Source organism: Chiloscyllium punctatum, chromosome 12 (genome assembly GCF_047496795.1).
Source record: "Chiloscyllium punctatum isolate Juve2018m chromosome 12, sChiPun1.3, whole genome shotgun sequence".
NCBI lineage: Eukaryota > Metazoa > Chordata > Chondrichthyes > Orectolobiformes > Hemiscylliidae > Chiloscyllium > Chiloscyllium punctatum.
In genome coordinates, this window is record NC_092750.1 from 49,220,775 (window position 1) to 49,243,802 (window position 23,028).

Consider the following 23,028-nt stretch of genomic DNA (forward strand, 5'->3'; position numbering starts at 1 on the left):
TGACTCTATTTATTATCAGTGCCTTATTTCTTAGTTCTCATTGCGCTATTGGTGCATTATTTCTTAGTCTTTTATCAGTCCTTTATTAATGTGTGTAAATACGTGACTCCAAATTAGCCTGTGTGTATGTCTATACTGTCAAGCATCTATTGGATATGCAGTGTCACTTGGATGGCACAAGCATTAGAGAAATATTATTTTTGGCCAATTCTAATCCTTATATGCTCAAAAATATGACTATTTGGGGTCCTGAATTGTACTCCTGAAAGCCTTTGCTTGAGTCTGTGGCGCTGCATTTAGATTTGGTAAGTTTGTTCCCTTAGCCACTGCAGCACGGTGGCTCAGTAGTTAGAACTGCTGCCTCACAGCGCCAGGGGCCTGAGTGCAATTCCAGCCTCGGGCGATTGTGTGTGTGTGGAGTTTGCACATTCTCCCTGTGTCTGCATGGGTTTCCTCTGGGTCCTCCGGTTCCCTCCCACAATCCAAAGATGTTCAGGTTAGGCTTTGCTAAGTTGCCCATAGCATTCAGGGATGTGTAGGTTAGGTGCATCAGTCAGAGGTGAATATCGGGAATGGGACTGGGTAGATTACGCTTCAGTGGGTTGTGTGGACTTGTTAGGCTGAATGGTCTGTTTCCACACTGTAGAGATTTTATGAACTCTCAGTGACATGCAAAAAAAATTCAGTTTCCCAGCAAGGACTACTGTTCTATGCTTTGTCTCAATAAGATACAGAAAGACGTAAAGATTTGAAAGATGTAATTTTAAAATTATCGTACTGATATTACTTCATTAGTCTTATGAAGATTGTATGTTCTTCTGCATATTTTTCAGCATTAGCCCTAAATCCGACACCAAAGAGAGGCAATGAAAACTCCATGAATAGGTTTTGACATTTGATTCTTGATAATTACAAGTGAACAGTCACTGGTTACATGTTCCTTCAGAGCTGTCTATCACTCCTATTAGTATGGAGATTTTCCTAGGTTTCTATGGAACCAGAAGGTCAGGCTCTGTTTCCTTAACTAAAGTAAGGCCCATCTTTATTCAAGGCAGTAAATTGATCAAGCCTTGACAAGACATGGATAGATCTATACTCAGTAGTTCTCTGATTGCCATTTTAACTGCAGGCAGGGGAAGACATAGAATATTCATGCATCAAATTCTTTAACTTGATTTTAAAAAAGGACACATTTCTTCAACATACATTTGACCTGCTAACTGAAGTCTTTCTGGAGCCTGAAAATAATTCTGGTGTAATTCTGTTTTTGTACTGCACTTTCGGAGATTTTTCAGCATCTTAGCACCAAATGAAGCCATCAATACTGATTTTTGATGAGAAAAAGAACAAAGAGCATATTTAATATATGATCATGCTTCATTTCTGGTTGACATTGCAGAATATATTCCTAGTTTATTTATTGTAAAGAAATTTTGAAGACAGCTGACTCTCTTCTCAGCTTATTGCAATCGATGACTGGAAAGAAGTGTTCTTTTCTGCTTTTTTGCCTTTGCCACGGCAAAACAGGCTGCCAAAAACACTGAACAATCTTTCTGTAAATATATGTATTGTATAATCTGTCACATCTAGCATGTATTGTAAAATGTACAGTGTGTGAGAACACACAGACTTTGTAAAGCACAATAATAAATATATATATTTTTAAATGACCCTACTTTCATTCCGAGTACGGAAAGTGTTGGATGAGTATGATTGAAAGCACCAGAGACGCAGTTAACCACCAGTGACACATATTCAAATCTAGCCCACTGTACACACTCATATTGTCACATAATTTCACCTACTCTTTTCTAAACACTGAAACTACTTAGATCCCACACAGTCTCTCTTACTTCCTCACACACAGTTAGCTGACCAGATGAGTTTGTAAAATCATGACCTGTCAGTTTAAGAATCAGAGAAAGAATGCAGATCTTATCACAATGTAATGGCAACCTGACACTGCCTCTTTGGTAACTGGTATAACAACAAGATTATTGACATGCCTGTGCCAAGAGAACCATATAAAGGTTCTAATGTCATCTGGCAATGGAATATATAGAATTACCTTCAAGATATTGTGTCTTTGTTCCTCATCATTAATGATACAGAAGTCTTTGCATTTTAAACTTATTTATTATATGTGAATCATTTTCAGAGAGTTACTTAACTGATACACACAGAACATGAACTAAAAATGTAGTAATTCAGTCAAAATATAAAATGAATCTAACCACAAAGTACAAAAAAAACCATTTTCGTAAACTGCAGAACCCACATCATGATCCTTAGACCTTGAACTGAAGATCGCATGTCATGACAACTAAACGTTGAACTGCTATGCCCTGCTTATGCATATTTGTACAGCCCACACAACACATCACATCATTCAAATTCACCAACTGGAAGTGTCTGCTCGGTCTTGACCTGTAATTATATTTAAGTCATATCTGTCCTTACTTAACATGGGTGCCCAAACAGAACCATGGTATAAATTAAGTACACAGCGGGGTTCTGTTATGTTATAAAGCTTTAGTCCATTGTCACAATAAACTCCTTACTTAGTGGTTTATATTTGAATGGTGGTTCCTTTAACATATGTGGTATGCGTGCAAATGTGTCCATATATTATCATGATCCCAGATCACTAATGGGCACAATGAACTTCCAATTGTAACATGTGATTCTTTTTTAGAAAGAGTGTGAGAGAGAGAGAGACAGCCAACAGATAATTGTGGGTGTACATTCTGTCACTGACTGGAGCAGAACCCTGGAATGTTGACACCTGAAGATGTCAAGGAAGATTCAAAGGGAGAAATGGAGTAAAAATGGAACTGTAATTTCCTGTCAGATTGTGAACACAGCACAAGAAAAGACAGAAGGAGAAAGTGAGGACTGCAGATGCTGGAGAGTCAGAGTTGAAAAGGGTGGCGCTGGAAATGCACAGCAGATCCAGCAGCATTCAAAGAGCAGGAGAATCAATGTTTCCTTCATCAGGAATGTGGAGGAAGAAGGGGATAGGAGATAAATTGGGAGAGGTGGGGTTGGGGCTGCAGTGGAGGTAGGTGGGAAGGCGATAGGTGGCTGCAGGTAAAAGGTGGTTGTGATAGGTCAGTCAAGAGAGTGGAGCAGATAGGTGGGACCTCTGAGCAAGAGACTTTGTATTTTCTCCTTTTAAGAATTCATAGTGTCAGGATTTATATACCAACCTCAACTCTGGTCTGTGTGTGGAAGTGAGCTAAGGTGCTTGTTTCTGCAGTTTTGCTGAGGAGTCATGCGTACCTTTGTGTTATGAAAGTTGCAAACCATTTTCTAGTTACCCTTGTCCAGGAGATAATGGACTCCTTTGTTCTGATGGTAGCAAATCCAAAGGAAACAGGATAAAAGAATTTCAGCTAGTCTGCAAAATCAAGAATCTCATAATTGATTACTCAACTATCAATGTTCCACTATCTACTCTTCCTGAACAATCCAGATACTGATCTGCATATCTTTTAACTTTTACTTTTTTTATACTCATTTCCAATCTGTGTGTATGCATCTTAGGTTTTTTTTGCCACATCTAGTTTCATTTCTATTCATTCAGCCCAAGCCTGAATGTCATCCAGATCTTGCTGCATTTGGGTAGGCACTGCTTCTGAAGAGTTGTGAATAGTGCTGAATGTTGTGCAATCATCAGTTAACATCCCCTTATGATGGTCAGAAGGTCATGGGTGAAGCAACTGAAGATGGTTAGACTGACAGCATTAGCCTGAGGAACTCCTGCAGAGAGATTCTGAAACTAAAATGACTGACCTCCAACAGCCACAACCATTTTCATTTGTGCCAGGTATGACACCAACCAGTGAGATAGCCCCCTGATTTTCATTGACACTCTTTTTACCAGGGCCCTTGATGGCACACTCAGTGAAATGTTGCCAGGATGTCAGGGGCATTTACCCTTACCTCAGCAATTCAGCCACGTTAGAAACAGTGCGGAAATGAAGTCCGGCACTGGCTAGAACCCAAATGTGTGTCACTGAACAGGTTATTGCTGAGCAGGTGCTGCTTGATATCACTGTTGATGACACCTTCATCATTTTACTGATGATTGAGATTGGACTGGTAGGACAGCAATTGGTCAGAGATTTGTCCTGCTTTCAGTGTACATGACAAACCTGGGCAATTTCCCATGTCTTTAGGTACACCCCGGTGTTGTAACTGTACTGGAACAGCTTAATTTGGAGCACAAGTCTTCAGTACGATTGCCAGAATGCTGTCAGGGCCCATAGCCTTTGTGATATTCAGTGCCTCTACCCTGGAATGAATTGAATTGGTTGAAGACTGACATCTGTGATGCTGAGTATCATTGGAGGAAGCCGAGATGGATCATCCACTCGGCACTTCTGACTGAAGATTGCTGCGAAATCAGCCAGAGGTGCCAAGTGGATGATTCATCTTTGGCACTGATGTGTTGGGCCCCTCATCATTAAGGATGAGGATATTTGTGGAGCTGCCTCTGCAGAGGTTACTTTTGATCAGTTGGTTGTGGAATCGCTTAGCTCTGTCAATCATTTATTGCCTCTGCCATTTGGCCCATAGGTAATCCTAGTTTGTAGTTTCACCAGGTTGACATTTCATCTTCAGGTATGCCTGGTGTTGCACAACTGCACTGTTCACTGAACCAGGATTCATCCCCTGGCTTGATGGTAATAGTCGAGTGAGGGATATGCTGGGCATGAGATTACAGATTACACTGAAGTAGAATTCTGCTGCCGCTGATGGCCCACAGAGCCTCATTGTTGCTCAGTCTTGAGTTGTTGGATCTATTCAAATTCTGTCCCATTTAGCACAGCAGGAGTGCCATACAACACAATGCAGGATATCTTCAATGTGGAGATGGTACTTTATTTCCTTATAAACTCTGTGGTGGTCACTCCTATCATGAACAGATGCATCAGTAGCAAGCAGATTGGTGAGGAAGTGGTCAAGTATTTATTTCCTTCTGTAGGTTCCTTCACCACTTGCCACAAACAGTTGGGCACCTACGTCCTTTAGGACTTGACCAGCTACATCAGTAGTGGTGCTGCTGAGTCACTCTTAGTGATGGACATTGAAGTACTCCACACAGAGTACATTCTAGGAACTTGCAATGCTTAGTGATGTCAAGTGATGCTCAACATGAAGGAGTAGTCCTAATTTAGCAATCTAGGAGGTGCAGTACATTTGATTTGATTTGACTTGTCACATGTACCTAAGCACAGTGAAAAGATTTGTTTAAGAGCATTATAGGCAGATCAATATAAGCAAGGACATACAGATCATAGGGTGCTTGGACAGAGTGAGGTGTACAGGTTACACTGCACAGGAGGTGTGGGAAGCAAGATCAGCATTAACAAGATCAACATTATTTGAGGTTAGAGAGCCCATAGATCAGTCTAATAGCAGCAGGGAGGAAGCTGTTTTTGAACCTCTATGTGCATGTGTTCAAGCTTCTGCATCTTCTGCCTGATGGAAGAGGTTGTAAGAGAGCATTATCAGGGTGGGAGTGGTCTTTGATGATGTTGGCAGTCTTTCTGTGCACCAAGAAATATAAGTGGAGTGTCCATGGATGGAAGGTTGGTTTCTGTGATGGACTGGGCAGTGCACATAACCTTCTGTAGTTTCAGCTGCTGGGTAGAGCAGTTGCCAGATGCACCCAGGTAGAATGCTTTCTGTGGTGCATCTGAAAAGCTTTTGAGGGTCCTGAGCCACCTGAGGAAGAAGAAGCATTATTGTGCCTTTTTGACTGTCACATCTACATGTGAAGTCTAGCTCAGGTTGTTGGTTATTGTCTCTCCTAGAAATTTGACACTCTCAATCTTCACTCCACCGATGTAGATGGAGGCATGTTCTCCTCCTTTCTTTCTGAAGTCAATGATAAGTTCTTTAGTTTTACTGACATTGAGAAAAAGCTTATTGTCATTGCATCACGACATCAAGCCCTGTTCCGCTTTTCTATTTTCTGACTCATCTTTGATATTCATCCCACTATGGTGGTGTAGTCAGGAAACCTGTAGAGTAGTAATCACCAGGAGCTTTCCATACCCATGTTTGATCTGAGACCATGAAACTTTATAGAGTCCTGAATCAATGCTGAGTACTCCAAGAGTAATTTCTTCCCACCAGTGATGCCATCTCTCCAGGCTCTATCCTGTCAGTGGGACAAAAAAAAACCCAGGGATTGCAATGTCATTGTATGTGAGTTAAGATTCTGTGAATATGATTATATCAGGCTGTGAGATAGCTCTCCCATCTCTGACACTGGCCTCCGAATGCTGGTAATGAGGATTTTGCAAGGTTAATGCCTTTGGTATTTCCAGTGTGTTCATCTGTGCCAGATGCTCTACCTGGTTTCACTCCTTTTTTGCCATTTTGACACAACTGAATGGCCAATTATTTTCTTTCAGATTACAGAATAATGTGGATCTAGAGTCACACGTGGGCCCTACCAGGTAAGGTTGGCAATTTCCCTACCATAAAAAAAAGATGTTAGTGAAGTAGATAGATTCATGCAGTAATGGTTGCATGATGATCAGAGATCTTTTCATTTATTAAACAAATAATTCCAATCCCACTATCCACTCTATGAAGGGATTTAGACTCAGGTCCCCAAACAATACCTGGTCTTTGGATTACTAGTTCAGTAACAATACCACTATATCTCCAGTTCCCCTTCAATTACTTCAGTAGTGAGGATGAGATAGATTGGATAGATGACAGGAAAAGTAGGCGTATTGTATGTACAGAAAGTAAATGGAAAAATTAAATCATGAACCTGTGGCCTGTTTTTAGTAGATATTCCAAGTCAACCATAGAATACAACTTTCTTAGAAGCTGGATCTTGTTTGAACAAATATTATTTTAGTCCATTTAATTCATCTGGATAATGTTGAGCTATAGAGGTTGATTCTATATCCAACCTAACATTTGAATAGATGGTATAAATGTGATATTGGCCTGTCAGGTGAGCGATATTCACATTTATACGAGGTTTGATAACAGCAATAATTGTGGGAGGATTGCTGAAGTTGCAACCAAGGTTTTTTTCTGCAGGAGGTGACACACAAATTAAGTCCACCTGCAACACCCTCTTGGTACTCTCTCAGACCATACTGAAGATGTATCATTAATCTTCAGGAGACATGGCTGAGCTCTCCACAACCAACCTCCATCTTCCAAAGTAAATATCTGATCATCAAGTCCATAAGTATTGGATCAATATTATGAGCTTATTTCACTATTACATTTACTGTAGGGTTGATTGGGCATAAAACAGTAATTTAAATGTAAGTAGTGTTCAGGCAGAAATTGAAATTTTTCTTAATAATTGATGTATGAGTACAAGAAATGACAACGTCAAGTCAGTAACTCACCAGCGATCCTGAGTGGCACTTTAAGGGTTAACTGCAATAAAAAATAATTTACTTCAGTTCTAAGGTTATAATTATATCACAGAATCAATCACGGTCTGATATATCTTTGTTGATATACTTTGTGTTTCACAGTTGACCAATTACCTGTCCAAAGTAAAAAGAGACAACATAGAGTAGGACATACATAACAGCAGGTGAGAAAGAGCAGTAGTCTATCAACAGAAAGGGAACAAGGAAATGGATCCTCCCAACTGACCATGCACACTGTCATATGGAATCCACTGTGGATTGTTTTAAAACATTACAATTGTAAGTGACAACACACATTGTAATCAATCTTTTTGATTTATTTACATTTCAAATTCATGAAGTGACAGCAAATTGGATCTTAGTATCTTGTAAAAATCCATCTCAAAAGGATGGCAAATTAGTTATAAGCAGCAAGCAAAAACTTACTCTTAAAGCAAAACAGAACCCAAATTATAAAATCAATGCACAAATAAGTTCAAAAGCCTCAACACACACTTTTTTTTTCAGTCATCAAACTTCCGAGCTTTCAGAGTATCATTTCTACAAAGGAGCAGAAATAGGACAATCAACGCCTCGAACCTGCTCCACCATTCAAAAAGATCATGGCTGGCCTGATTATTCCATATTCTCTACTTTATTCCTACTCCCCAATGAAATTCCATCTATTTGTTAATCAAAAATCTTTCAGAATGAAGTAATAAAAAAACCTGTTCTTTTTAACTTACCCCCGCCCACTCCCTAACATTCCCCAAATTTTCAGTATTAGCCTGGAGTTTATGGTTGCTATTTTAACAGAAATGCATAAAATTGACGACTGCATCTGGTGTTCACATTTTGCAGTTAGACATGAAAATATCGAAGTTGCTGTTGGTGTTGCCCTGTTCCTTTTCAGGACACATTGTTGCAGCTTATTAAATTGCCACAAATCAGTAATTTGTAATTTCACTTGAATTTTGATTTTTTAAGTATAAATTTTGATGTAAGAAGAAAATAGAATATTATTGAGTTGTAGCTGAAGTTTAAATAGTGCACTAAATGGTAACAACTGCTGAACATCGTCTCCATCTCTGAAAAATGAATTTTCCTGCAGAATAGATCAAAATTAATGCAAAGCTGCACAATTTTAACCTTATTTTTCATCAAGTTCATGTTTCTAGCTCAATCCTATGGATGTATCCCAATCTTTAGTTTGCTTTTGTGTGAAGTTTTTAAAAAGTGAATTATAAACCATACTTTTACTTCTTGATTTGCTGTCTGTGAGAATTCTTCTATTTGATTGGTTGATTAGCCTGCTCAATTACGTTTCTGCCACAGATCACTCTTAATGGCAACTGATTCAAAAAAAAATCATAAAAAGAGCAATCATATCAAATCTACTAAAGATTTGTGAACATCTTTCTCGAGCTCAATAAGAATTCCATTTCTTTACTTCTGACTGCAAAATCTGGGTCCTTATTGATGTGAACGAGTATACAACAAGTCTATATTTCTCTATAGAGTCCTGTCAATTCTAATCCCAGCAGGACCTGCAGTGAATTAACAAAGCCTGGCTTTACAGTCAAGGTCAATATGACCTGAACCTCTTTTCTCCAGCTTCATACAGGTTGAAACTGAGGACAGTAGTACCACCAGTTGGTCATGCAGCAGTCCATGTTTGAATTAAGCACATAAGTGATGGTATATTAGTTCATTCACTGCTTTTCCCAATGAAACTTGGAAACAGCAGGAGAGGGCCTGGGAATTTGTATAAATTTACAGGATTTCCCCAAGTCCACTGTATACAATATTCTCTGTGCTCTGTCAAAAACCTCATCATATTCATGAATGACAAAGGTTCCCACTATTTGAATGTGTAAACAACTGATTTATGATAATGAATAGCACATCATGCAGACCTGTGCACCAATCAGAAAAACTTCCATTTGTACCCAATGTTTGAGCCCACACATCATAGCTCAGTGGTGAGCACTCAGTGCTATATAGCACAGGAACCTCAGTTCAATTCCATCCTTGGGCGACAGTCTGTGTGGAGTTTGCACATTCTCCCCAACAAGTCCACATTGATCCTCCGAAGCGTAACCCATTCCCCCTACCTTATATTTTATCTTTAAATAATGCACCTAACCTGAACACTATGGGCGATTTAGCATAGACAATTCACCTAACCTGCACATCTTTGGACTGTGGGAGGAAACTGATGCAGCCAGAGGAAACCCACGCAGACGCGGGGAGGATGTGCAAACACCACATAGACAATCGCCCAAGACTAGGATTGAACCTGGGTCCCTGGTGCTGTGGGGCAGCAGTGCTAACCACTGAGCCACCATGATTTGATATTGTTTGATATTGCTACTAAATAGAAATCTATCAATACCTGTCTTGAATTCCAAAGATTCAATACCCTCTGCTCAAATGAAAAAATTCCTCCTCACCTCAGTGCAAAATGGTTTTCCTTTTATTCTGAATCTGTGTTCCTTGTTGTAGAGCCCACCACGATGGGAAACATCCTTTCTGCATCTATTCCATCAATTCCTTTAAGATTTGTGTCATAGTCACTCCTATGAACTCCAGGGAACACAGCACCACCTCCTCAATCTCTCCTCGTAGGACTGTCCCATCATCCAAGGAATCAGTCTGATTAAATTATGCTGCATTCTCCCTACAAAAACGCATATCCTTTCTTGGGCAAGGGGAACCCCTCCTTCATCAGAGAGAGAAGATTTCCATCCTCCTCCTGACTTACTCAACAGTTAAGTAGGATCAGTCCCACCAGACTTTACACTGTCCTAAACAGAATGATTACACAGACCCCTTATCTCATGTATGAGGTCAGTTAGCTGGATAGCTGGATTGCAATGCAGAGTACGATCAACAGTTGGTTCAATTCCCATCACTGGCAGAGGTTACCATAAGGTAACCTTCTCAACCTCTCCCCTCATCTGCTGCATGGTGACGCTCTGGTTAAACCACCACCAGTCATCTCTCCCTAATGAGACAGCAGTAGGGCTATGGTGGCCTCATCTGTTACCTTTTTAGCTCTTCAATAAAAATGGACACTGACAATGACAATTGGTCATCTTGTCATTGTCACCAGACAGGTAGATGATCACACTGCTCAGCAACTACTCAACCCACACAGGAAATAAAAATTGCTCCACAAATTTCAGACCGTGTTGTTCATTATAACATTTTTAATGGTTACAAAAATCCAGAAATTTCTTTCTGGACTTGACCTGCAGTAATTGGATGCACATGCCATATTTAACTCCAAAGTTAAAGAGTCCAACTGAATCTCAAGGCTCCTTGTCCAAATAGTAATTTAATTCTCTGCAGTCTGAGCCTATGCTTGCTTGATATCATTTAGAATTTGTGGCTTTACAGGGACATTGTCAAACTTCTACAGAATAATTGCCTGGATTTTGTGAATATAATGAAACTGCTTCCACTATGGCTAAATGCAGAGTTGTTGTCGGAAATTCACTGTTCCTCCATGGAATGTATTGCAGATGACAACCTTGGGAAAGTACAGGATTGATAAGAAATTCCCCTTTTACACCTCAGACCATAAGACCAAAAGGCCAAAAGGGTCAGAAGCAGACCATTCAGTCATCGAGTCTGCTTGGTTATTCAATGGGATCATGACTGATCTGATAACTCTCAATCCCACTTTCCTGCATTTTCACTGTAATTCTTGATTCCCTTACTGATTAAAACTCCATCTATTTCAGCCTTGAATATACATAACAACCCAGCTGAGACTGTGTTCTACATTAAAAACTGCTACAGATTCACGACCTTCTGAGAGAATATATTCCTCCTAGTCTTTGTCTTAAGTGGGTGACTCATTATTCTGAGACTGTGTCCTCTGGTCCTAGACACCCCACAAGGGGAAACAACCTCTCCAAATCTACCCCGTCAAGCACCCCCCTAAGAATTTTGTATGTTTCAATTAAGGTGTCTCTCATGCTTCTAAATTCCAATGAGAACATGTCCATCTGACATAACCTTCGCCATAAGAGGGCCCTTCCTTACCAGATATCAGCTGAGGGAACTTTATTTTATAGAATCCCTGCAGTATAGAAGCAGGCCATTCAGCATAATGAGTCCCCACCAACCTTCCAAAGAGCATCCCAGCCAGATCCACTCCATCCCTGTAACTTGCACTTCCTATGCCTAATCCATCTAGCCTGCACATCCCTGGACATTTGGGGCAATTTAGTATGGCTAATCCACCTAACCTGCACATGTTTACACTGAGGGAGGAAAACGGAGCACTGGAGGGAAACCCACACAGACACGGGGAGAATCTGCAAACTCCACGCAGACAGTCGCTCAAGGCTGGAATCAAACCTGGCTCCTTGGTGTTGTGAGGCATCAGTGCTAACCACTGTGCTGCTCACAAGCTCATCCTTATAAAGCAAGCCTTCCAGTCCCAGCAACATCCTTATAAATCTTCTCTGAACGCACTCCAATTCAGTATTATTCTCCCTATAGCAGGGCGACCAGAAACATTCATTGGACTGCTCAAAAACTCGACATCTTTCCTTCAGTAAGTGCCCAAAACTGCTCACGGCATTTCAGTTGTCATCTATTTAGTTCCTTGTATAGATTTAGCAAAACCTCCCAGTCTTTGTCCTTCATTACCTTTGAAGTAAAGACCAACATTGCACTTGCCTTCTCTACTACCCACTGAACTTCATGCTATCAATGTTTTCCACATTGATAAAACATATCTGTACTTTTTAAAGTTTGTTTACAATACTGCAGATTGTAATATCTCTCACAATCTGTATTCAATCTCCGAAAAATATAAAAATGATCAGTGTGTTTTGCTTCCAGATTTGGTGTCTGTTAGACTTCTTCAGTGTATTGACTGCTTACTTTGCATGATATCATTGTTCTTGGAACCCTGGAAATCCCTTTGACTTGGTGCAAGATTTAAGTTGGCATTAGGAAGTGAGATGCATACCACAGAGAACACTAAATCTTGGTGTGGGCAGTTTTCTTCAAGATCAGAGGTGGGCGCTGTTGCTTTATCACTGACAACAATAACCTAAGTCAGCTGTTCAGTTAGTGTGGGGATTGAGAGTCTTTGGAGGTGCAGGGGATGGTCTGGGTATCTGTTGAAAGGAAGAATGGGGGTGTCAAGTATTTGTTGTCCATGGTAGAGAGGGATATGGTGCATGTGTGGGAGAGGGGAGCTGTGGTCAGTGTGAGTTATTGACAGAGGAGGGGTTGAGAGGTCAATCTCATAGTTAGCCAAGAATTACAGAAGGTTTTAATCATTTTCTAGCTAGCTATTAAGATAAGCAAATCAGAACTCTGCAAAGTCAGTGATGTTATGGACGCTTTGGAGGGCTCCAGATGCCAGACAATTGCCCATCAGAACTCTCAACCTCCTGGGCAACTACCACTCAATGCATTGGGATTTCCAAGAGATCTTTACACACACCTTTCAGAATAAAAAATCACACAACACTAGGTTATAGTCCAACAGGTTTAATTGAAAGCATTAGCTTTTGGAGTGCAGCTCCTTCAACAGGTGATTGTGGAGTACCTGATGAAGGAGTGGCATTCTGAAAGCTAGTGCTTCCAATTAAATCTGTTGGACTATAGCCTGGTGTTGTGTGATTTTTAACTTTGTACACCCTAGTCAAAGACCGGCATATCCAAATCATGACCTTTCAGAATACATCCAGTCTCCAAGGTCCAGAAGGCTTGGGCCAATAGTTTGAAAACAAATGTGACATAGAAGCCCTCACTTCTATATGTGTTACGTACCAGTCATCATACCTTGTTTTAAATCTTAAATAATTGGATGATTCTGAAACTGAGCAACACATGTAAACCTGAAAAGTTCCAACAGTAATCTTTGACTGTCTTGGGGCTGGTAAAGTTAGTTAGGTAGTAGACCTTGTAGACTCAAGTGGACTTGTCTTCTTAAAAACACATCCTGTTTAATGCATTGTACACTAAACAGTATTAACAGTGAGTTACTGAGAGAAACTATTAGGTCTGCTGGTAATATGGCAAGGGTTTTCTAATGGCTTATGCCATCAGTGGTAGCACAAGCAGAAAGAGCAGACGGGCTAGAGATCATGCTCTCCAGATTTCTGGATGCGTTCCCTGTCACACTTGAGACGGGGCAGGTTTCGAGGGCAGAAAATTCCTGTTGAAAACAGATGGGAGCTTTATATTAATATTATCATGACATTTAAATAATGATAAGGCCATGCAATTCCCTATGTTTCATAGCTATATAAAATTCACATTCAAAGTTCCTATTCTGTCTGCTATATTGTCAGGGTTTAACAGTAAAGTGTCATTTGTGAATTTTGAATTATTGAGCTTGTGACATAGCATTATTGATGTCTTTTTTCTGGTTTTGTTTTGCCTCACTTTGCTTCCTAGTTCATTGTACTAAAACATTTTGATATTCACTTGAATTTGATGCTGTTTAAATTGAAAGCACTGCTTTAAAGGAAGAAGACGTATGTTAGGGAACAGAGGTTGCACTGACCTGTATCACACAACCAACATGCACTTGTCAACAGAAGTGGATGGGTGGATGCAGAATCTTTCACTGTGAGCTAGAGTGCTGTTTTCCTGGGTCCATCCACTCATGAGCCACATTCTCAGAGGTAGGATGGGGTTGCTCATGGTGGCACGGCTATTCACCCACAGGTGACAGGTAGCCAATTCAGGTGGCAAAATGACCCTAAGTAAGATCTATTTTCAGAAGCAGTCTAGAAATTTCCAGTTGACCTCTGGATCACCAGAGAGTTCAGAGGGTGCTTGATTGTGGCCTGGGAGGCTTGTTTTTCTGTCAGGCCCACCTATCTCCAGGTCTGAGGAATGGTTTTCTAGATGCTTAGAGCATTTTATAGTTAAAATTGATAGAAATTGGACGGAGGCTAATGGCTCTCTTTCACCAACTTGAAAGGATCAGCTTCTGTTCCTTTAATGCTAAACTGTTTTTTATTGGTTCTCCAGCTTTTAGAGTTGGATAGAAAGTTCAGTCTCTGGCCATTCATTGGCCAATTTGTGGTAGGTTCTAACTGACCCCACATAGTACATTTGCTAACCCCATTTAAACTGGATTGCAGAAGTCAATGGCAAAAATCTTGCTCAACATATTGTTAGACTGGGACTGGGACGACCTGCTGATGCCTTAAAATAAATTAACTATCTGTTTATCTGGTCTGAACATCTTCTTTCATGTACAGATACTTAAACAGATGGCGGGATCTCTATATTTAGTGCTATCCTGTGAGATTGCTCTTTCATTCATGCTAATTTGAGCCATGGCCCTGTTGCTGAGCACTGCATCGCCATACCAAATAAGCCCATACTAATTTTAATGTCCTCCATAAGTATCTGCAATCTAAAACAAAGCATTTTGCTCCACAATGGAACTGGAAGCATCTGTGGCAGCAATCTGACCATTCATTAAAAAAAAAGTTTTGATTGATTCTACTGTTGGTGCTCATGCATTAGTACAAACTTGCTGGTGGACAGTGTTTTTGCAAATCGATCTTCATCACTGTCTTGGTGCTATAGTGGGCTTCTCCACACAACCTTCCTCTGCTGTGGATTGCTTGGTGCAGTCTCTTATGATTCGATGAATTTTACAGAAAAAAATACAGTTCAAAAATCAATCCCTGTGAAATTCACATCGTTGGCCAGAGTACCAATTGCTGATGTGCTCTTGGAGATGCCAGTACCTCATTTTAATCAAGCAAGTATCTATGGAATTTGGGACTGGGTTATAGTTGCCAACATCAGTAAGATTTGTATTCTTGGAGGCTTCATCACATCACGTCCTGTCTCCAACTGCTCAGCCCAGCTGGTGTTTTCTTACACCACACCTATAAACTTTATTTCAGTCATGAACAAAATATACTTAGTGTAAAATCAATGCACAATTACTTTTAATGCTCCTATGATTTTACTCATAGGAATAAGACATTATCGTTAAACCTCAGACATTTCTGTTGTTTGACAGAAAAGATGCTATTGTATAAGCTAAAGATTCCAAAAGGATTAATACTGAAAACTAATCTCCACCAAAGCTGATGTTAAAAGGACTGGAGTGGAGACAGGCAGAACATAGACAGCTATCAGTAAGAATAGGCGACAACGCCTCCTCGGTCATATTCCTCAACACTGATGCCCTGCAAGGCTATGTGCTAAGACTTCCACTGTACTCCTTACATACACATGACTGTGTGGCTAAATGCCAACCAACTCCAGTTCCAAGTTTGCTGATGACACCACTGTTGTAGGTTGGATCTCATACAACGACGAGACAGAATACAAGAAAGAGATTAAGTGCTTAGCGGCATTGTGTAAAGACAAAAATCACTCCATCAACATCAGCAAAGCGAAGGAGCTGGTCATTGGTTTCAGGAAGCAGAGCAGAGGGCACACCTCTGTCTGCATTAATGTTGCTAAGGTGGAGATGGTCGAGAGTGTTATGTTCCTGATCACCAACAATTTGTCATAGTCAAGAAAGAACAACAATATCTCTACTTCCTCAGGAGGCTAAAGGAATTTCACATGTCCACAAGGACTCTTACCAAGTTTTATAGATGCACTTTAGAAAACATCCTATCTGGGTGCATCACAGTGTGGTTTGGCAACTGATCTTCCTAAGACCACAGGAAAAGTCAGTCGTGAACACAGCTCAGTCCATCACACAAACGAGCCTTCCATCCATTGACTCCATCTATACTTCCCACTACCTCAGAGAAGAAACCAACATAATCAAAGACCCCTCCTACCCCAGTTATACATTCTTCTATCTAATCCATTGGGCAGGAGATATAAAGGTTTTAAAACATGTACAAATTGATTCAAGAACAGCTTTTTCCCCAATATTATCCGACTTTTAATCAGACCTCTCAAATGCTGATACTGATCTCTTGCTCCCTGCACCTTCTCTGCGGCTGTAACATTGTATTCTGCACTCTGTTCTGCTACCCTGATGCACTTTGTATGATATAATCTGCCTGTATAGCATGCAAAACAATACTTTTCACTGTATCATGGTACATGAGATAACAATAATTCAATCAATCAGTACATCTTAGGATCTTACTGATGATAGATTGGTTTATCCTAGGTCTTCAAAACATCTTAGTAACAATATCTGTCAAACTAAAGTAAATTTCACCTGAATCCTAACATGGAATGAACTATATCTTGTCTGAAATAAGAGCCCCCCCTTCATTAGATTATCTAATGGCACTCCTGTGGCACGGTACACCAAGTAGGCCCAGGAGACATAGACAGAAGGTGAGGATGTTGGCAGCCATTTATCCAATTATTTGTTGGCAATGGTTGACATCAGCTGTTCATATGACAGAATCATGTACTGGTCTGTCATGCATATGCAGCCAGGTTGGGGCTCCAGCAATCTTGATACCTTTGTACGTGTCTGAACATCACCATATAATGTGGACCCAGAGATGTAAACTGTGCTAACTACAGTCATGTAAACCTTCTGCTTAGAAGATCAACTTCTGTAGATAATTTTGATTCTGGATTACAACTCCTAAGGTCTCCTTCCTCTTTTAAAACAAATTACACAATATTCATTTAAGATGATACAGATCTGTGCCAATAATGACTCTGCTGGTACATAAACCGTCCAAGGTGGAACTGAGCCACACAGACCAGGAAAGTGATGAGAAAAGAGAGGGCTGCAGCAGCATTGAGATCAGAGATTGAACCCTGTTGGTGTGAAATTCAACTTTAGAGGTAGTGCAAAGCAGGCAGTAGGAATTCTACAGCCCATTGCACACCCTGTGCACTCTTCACCCTTGGTGCAGCAGAGGGAAACAATGAGCTAAGGTTTACACATCTGACTGCCAGTGAATGGCTTCTTCTCAAAACTCTGGCAGGCAAAGACAGATTGGGCTTTGCTGTGATGTCCTCATGATTGAGTAGCTTGACAGCCGTCATTACTGGGACTTACACAGGAAGAATGGCAATTTGACAAAAACGAGGGAAAAATTGGGAAGAAAGCTTTGAAACCAGTGGCAAATTATTGGCATTCAGAAAGGAAAACAGCTGTTTGATATTTGCTATTTGAAACACAAGCAGATCTCATACTTTTTGAATGTTTTCTCAGCACTGTTAGCTACATGTTTCTTTTATTTCTTTAGTTCCTCCCTGAGCCTGGGCCCCTTGTTTCAAAACAAAACACTTTTAATTTAGAGTTGCATGCAATTCAGACCTTTGGAAAACCAGACACTGTACCTGCGTGATTGAAGAAATGTGTGTATCGGACTTTAGGGCTTGGATTAATCACTATATTTTAGAGGGTTCTGGGTGAGACAAGTTATGATCTTTCGGTTCTGAATCACTTACTCTCTCAATCACTGGGGGGTCTTTCAGTAGGGTTTTCCTGTATTTGAAGATATTAGTTTTAAAACTGCATTGGATACTAACTGGTTTTAGTATCGAACTAAACTATCTAGTTTAGAATCTAACTAGATTCCTAAGCCTCGTGTTTTATTGTCCAGATTAGATTAGATTCCTTACAGAGTGGAAACAGACCCTTCGGCCCAACAAGTCAACACCAACCCTCTGAAGAGTAACTCACCCAGACACAGTCCGCTACATTTACTCCTGACTAATGTACCTAACATTATGGGCAATTTAGCATGGCCAATACACCTGGTCTGCATGTCTTTGGATTGTCAGAGGAAACCAGAGCACCCAGAGGAAACCCACACAGACATAGGGAGAATGTCTACACAGCAAACTCCCAAATAGTCAAAGAGAAATTAGCAATTCAAAACTGTAGACCACTAAAATAAAACCTCTTGGACGATTTAATGGAAACAGCTATTGGACCTTCTCCCTCAGATACTGGCAGACTTGTTCTATAATCAATGCATCTTCATATTAACTCTTCTCTCTTTCCCTCTCTCTCTGCAGACACTGTCAGATCTGCTGAGATTCTTAAACACTTTCTGTTTTTGTTTTTCCTCTGGAACAAGAGGTCTGGATTGTGTTATGTGTGGAATGGGTAATGCGTGTGCACTTCATCACCCCTATGAGACTAATATAAACTATCTTGGTACATCCTCCTTTCAAGGGTGGAAAATAATTGAATGGCTTTTGTGTCTTTTGATTGAAAATCCTCAATTATAAATGTACAAATATATATTTTTTGCTGCTTGTTCTAGTTCAACAGTTTCTGTCTTATGCTCTTCCGGTCTTCATTTCTAACTGTGTCAGTCAAACAGGCCTACCATGTTGTAGTTGTACAAAAACCTAATGCTGTATTGTTGTGTAGAAATAAAGATGGGTCTTTCCTGTAATGTGATGGAAATTAAGCTGATGTACTAGGCAAGCCCTACTTTGCTGCTGGGTGGAGAATCATTGAAGTTGATATGATTCGTTAGTTTGTCTGTGTATTTAGAATGATACTTGTCCCCATTATGTTAAATAATCTTCTCCTCTCCATTGATTTGTGAGGTGTAAAAAAAAACATAGCTTCTTGACACAGCAAATAAAAGTATTAAACTTCAGAACACAGATGTGTTAAGAACAGTCAGTATTTTGAAGAAGGGGTGCTGCACACAATGTGATAAAAGGCTTAAAACGAAAGGGTATTGTAGTGAAAGTGGTTGTGCTCTGAAGAGCAGGATGAGGGTTTTTTTTTCATTGAAGTTAAATATGCCAACCCACCAAAGTGTGAGCAGCAAGATATCTGCTTTATTTTGTTTAATTAGATGAAATTGAATCAATTCAATGATGTAACTTCGGTCATATCTATTCCTTAGTAATTAAAAGGAGATACACGTCAGCTCTGATGAAGAGTCATCTAGACTTGAAACGTCAGCTTGCTCTCTCTCCATGGATGCTGTTGACCCACTGTAGTCTCCAATATTTGCTGTTTTCAGTACAGATTCCAGCATCTGCAGTAATTTGCTGATAAACGTGAGGGACATGTTATTGTTACAGTCTTGGGCAATAATATCATAGAAAAAAGATCCAGGGCAAGGTGAATCCATAAAAGTTAAGGTAGACCTCAGTGATGCATGTATCATAATAAATACACAGACAAGCTAACAAATTGTATCAGCTTCAGTGAAACTCCACCCAGCATCAAGGAAATGGTGTAGCTCATGCTGCTGAATCTAAGACTCCATCAATAACCACTGTGAGTGCACAAACACTCGAATATTGCAGTGCTGACAATGAATGACAATTGTCATTTCAGTTGACAGTACTAATAACCTTGTTAACAATCAGCAGTGTCAGCCCCCTGTTGCAAGTTGGCTGCAGATGTCCTTGCTTTTAGCTGTCAAACCTCCACAATTGGTTGCCCGATGACCTGGATAAAATTGAAGTAGTGGTTCTTAATCATCGACAGGTAAGTGTGCCAAGATACACATTTATGGTTTGAAGCTTTACCGAGCATTCTTTTTATTTCAGCTTGAGCCATCTGCACCATGAAATACAGGATTTGTTTCACTTTAAAAACAAACTATCCTAAGCAGTTTTAAAAAAGGCTTTTGATAGTTTTCTCAAAAAGGTATTAACTACAAAGAATGTCTTATAAAAACACTATTTTAAAAGGGCATTGTAATTTTGCAAAGCCTGTCAAATTTTATAAATTCCTTCCATACACAGAGCTCCTCTTGTTCCCAAGCCACATGTGTGTACAGGAAGACCTAACCTTGTGTAAAATATGTAGAATTGTGCTGGGGGGTGCTGAGCTGAAACTCTGAAGTTTCAACAAGATTAAAACATAGGGTGAATACTGGACTCTAACAACCAAAATGCTCAAAACTAAAGGATTACAGATTTGTAAAAGAAAATGGGTAGAATAGCTGCAGATCCAGTTCTATTGCTGTCCAAAGGTGCACATGACAGAATAGGCCACAATTTTAAGGAGCCATACATATGGGGTGTTCAGGTCCAGGCAGTACCCATCTGCATCCTACATCAGATGGATTGGTCCTTATTTCCATCCAACTCTCACTACTGACTCCAAGAACACCACCTTAGCTGATGGGCAAAATGTAATTGGGAACAAATTATTAACATTACATCACCTGAACAGACTCCTTCCTTTGTAAAGACAATGGTCAGGGCCGAACAATCAATAGCAGTCCAGATGACGAACATTGGTCACTAGTTTCTCAACGTAAGGTGTGCTGTACCATATTATTTGTGTAATGGTAACTGGTTTCTCAGCTTTAGCCCACCACTGAGGTCAGGCTCACCAGTCTATAGCTCCCTGGCTTGTCTTTACTGCCCTTCTTAAACAGTGGCACCATGTTTGCCAACCTCCAGTCTTCTGGCACCTCACCTGTGACTATTGATGGCACAAATACCTCAGCAAGAGGCCCAGCAATCACTTCTCTAGCTTCCCACAGAGTTCTCGGGTACACCTGATCAAGTCCTGGGGATTTATCCACCTTTAACCATTTCAAGACATCCAGCACTTCCTCCTCTGTAATCTGGACATTTGCAAGATGTCACCATCTATTTCCCTACAGTCTATATCTTCCATATCCTTTTCCACAGTAAATACCGATGCAAAATACTCATTTAGTATCTCCCCCATTTTCTGTGGCTCCACACAAAGGCCGCCTTGCTGATCTTTGAGGGGCCCTATTCTCTCCCTTGTTACCCTTCTGTCCTTAATATATTTGTAAAAACACTTTGGATTCTCCTTAATTCTATTTGCCAAAACTATCTCATGTCCCCTTTTTGCTCTCATGATTTCCCTCTTAAGTAAACTCCTACTTCCTTTTTACTCTTCTAAGGATTCACTCGATCTATCCTGTCTATACCTAACATATGCTTCCTTCTTTTTCTTAACCAAACCCTCAATTTCTTTAGTCATCCAGCATTCCCTATACCTACCAGCCTTCCCTTTCACCCTGACAGGAATATACTTTCTCTGGATTCTCGTTATCTCATTTCTGAAGGCTTCCCATTTTCCAGCCATCCCTTTACCTGCGAACATCTACCTCCAATCAGCTTTCGAAAGTTCTTGCCTAATACCGTCAAAATTGGCCTTTCTCCAATTTAGAATATCAACTTTTAGATCTGCTCTATCCTTTTCCATCACTATTTTAAAACAAATAGAATTATGGCCGCTGGCCCCAAAGTGCTCCCCCACTGACACCTCAGTCACCTGCCCTGCCTTATTTCCCAAGAGTAGGTCAAGTTTTGCACCTTCTCTAGTAGGTACATCTACATACTGAATCAGAAAATTGTCTTGTACACACTTAAGAAATTCCTCTCCATCTAAACCTTTAACACTATGGCAGTCCCAGTCGGTGTTTGGAAAGTTATAATCCTCTACCATAACTACCCTATTATTCTTACAGATAGCTGAGATCTCCTTACAAGTTTGTTTCTCAATTTCCCTCTGACTATTAGGGGGTCTATAATACAATCCCAATAAGGTGATCATCCCTTTCTTATTTCTCAGTTCCACCCAAATAACTTCCCTGGATGTATTTCCGGGAATATCCTCCCTCAGCACAGCTGTAATGCTATCCCTTATCAAAAGTGCCACTCCCCTCCTCTCTTGCCTCCCTTTCTATCCTTCCTGTAGTATTTGTATCCTGGAACATTAAGCTGCCAGTCCTGCCCATCCCTGAGCCATGTTTCTGTAATTGCTATGATATCCCAGTCCCATGTTTCTAACCATGCCTTCCCTTGCATTGAAATAAATGCAGTTTAATTTATTAGTCCTATCTTGTCCCTGCCTGCCCTGGCTGTTTGACTCACTTCTGTTCTCAACTGTACCACTCTCAGATTGATCTCTTTCCTATCTCCCTGGGTAGGAACACAGCACTGATACATCCTTTATTGGGCAGGTAGGTCTTAAGGTGAACAATACCATGAAGCTGATACTATCACTAGTAAACTTTCAATCCTGCCAATCGACCATTCTGAATACATCCTGTCCCTGCATCTTCTACTTCAAGACCAGCAGCATGCAACTCCAATCAGTGTTTATGCTTTAACCCTAATTCAGTTGACCAGATCTCCATGAGCTCATCCAGAATGCACTCCCTCCTCTCAAGAACATGTTAATTCAAAACATCTACAAAGGAGGATTGAGGGTCCTTGTAGCACAATAACCAGTATCCCTACCTTTAGTTTAGCAGATCTGGGTCTAAGTGCCACTCGTCTGAAACTTGTGTCTGAACATGTTGATTAAAATACCTTCAAAGGAGGATTAATGGCTTGCTCTACCTTAACCATTAGCTGGTAATGATTGGTTCATCAGCACAGATACAGAGAACTATTTCTTTTGATTGGGGATCTCATCACAGAAAGAAGACAATTTGAATGTTAGAGGTAAACAATGGATGAGTGATATCACTTCTGTCACACAAAAATTGTGGTGGAAGTCTGGGACTGCCTTGCTGAAAACCCTATGAGTGACCAAACCATTGAAAGGTTCATACTGAAATCTGTATATTTTTGTTAACCAAGGGTATGGAACAAAAAGGGATAATTATCGTTAAAGTACAATCAGCCATTATCTGACTGAATGACAGAACAGCCATAAAGAATAATAAAATGATAGAACTGCAGATGCTGGAAATCAGAAAGG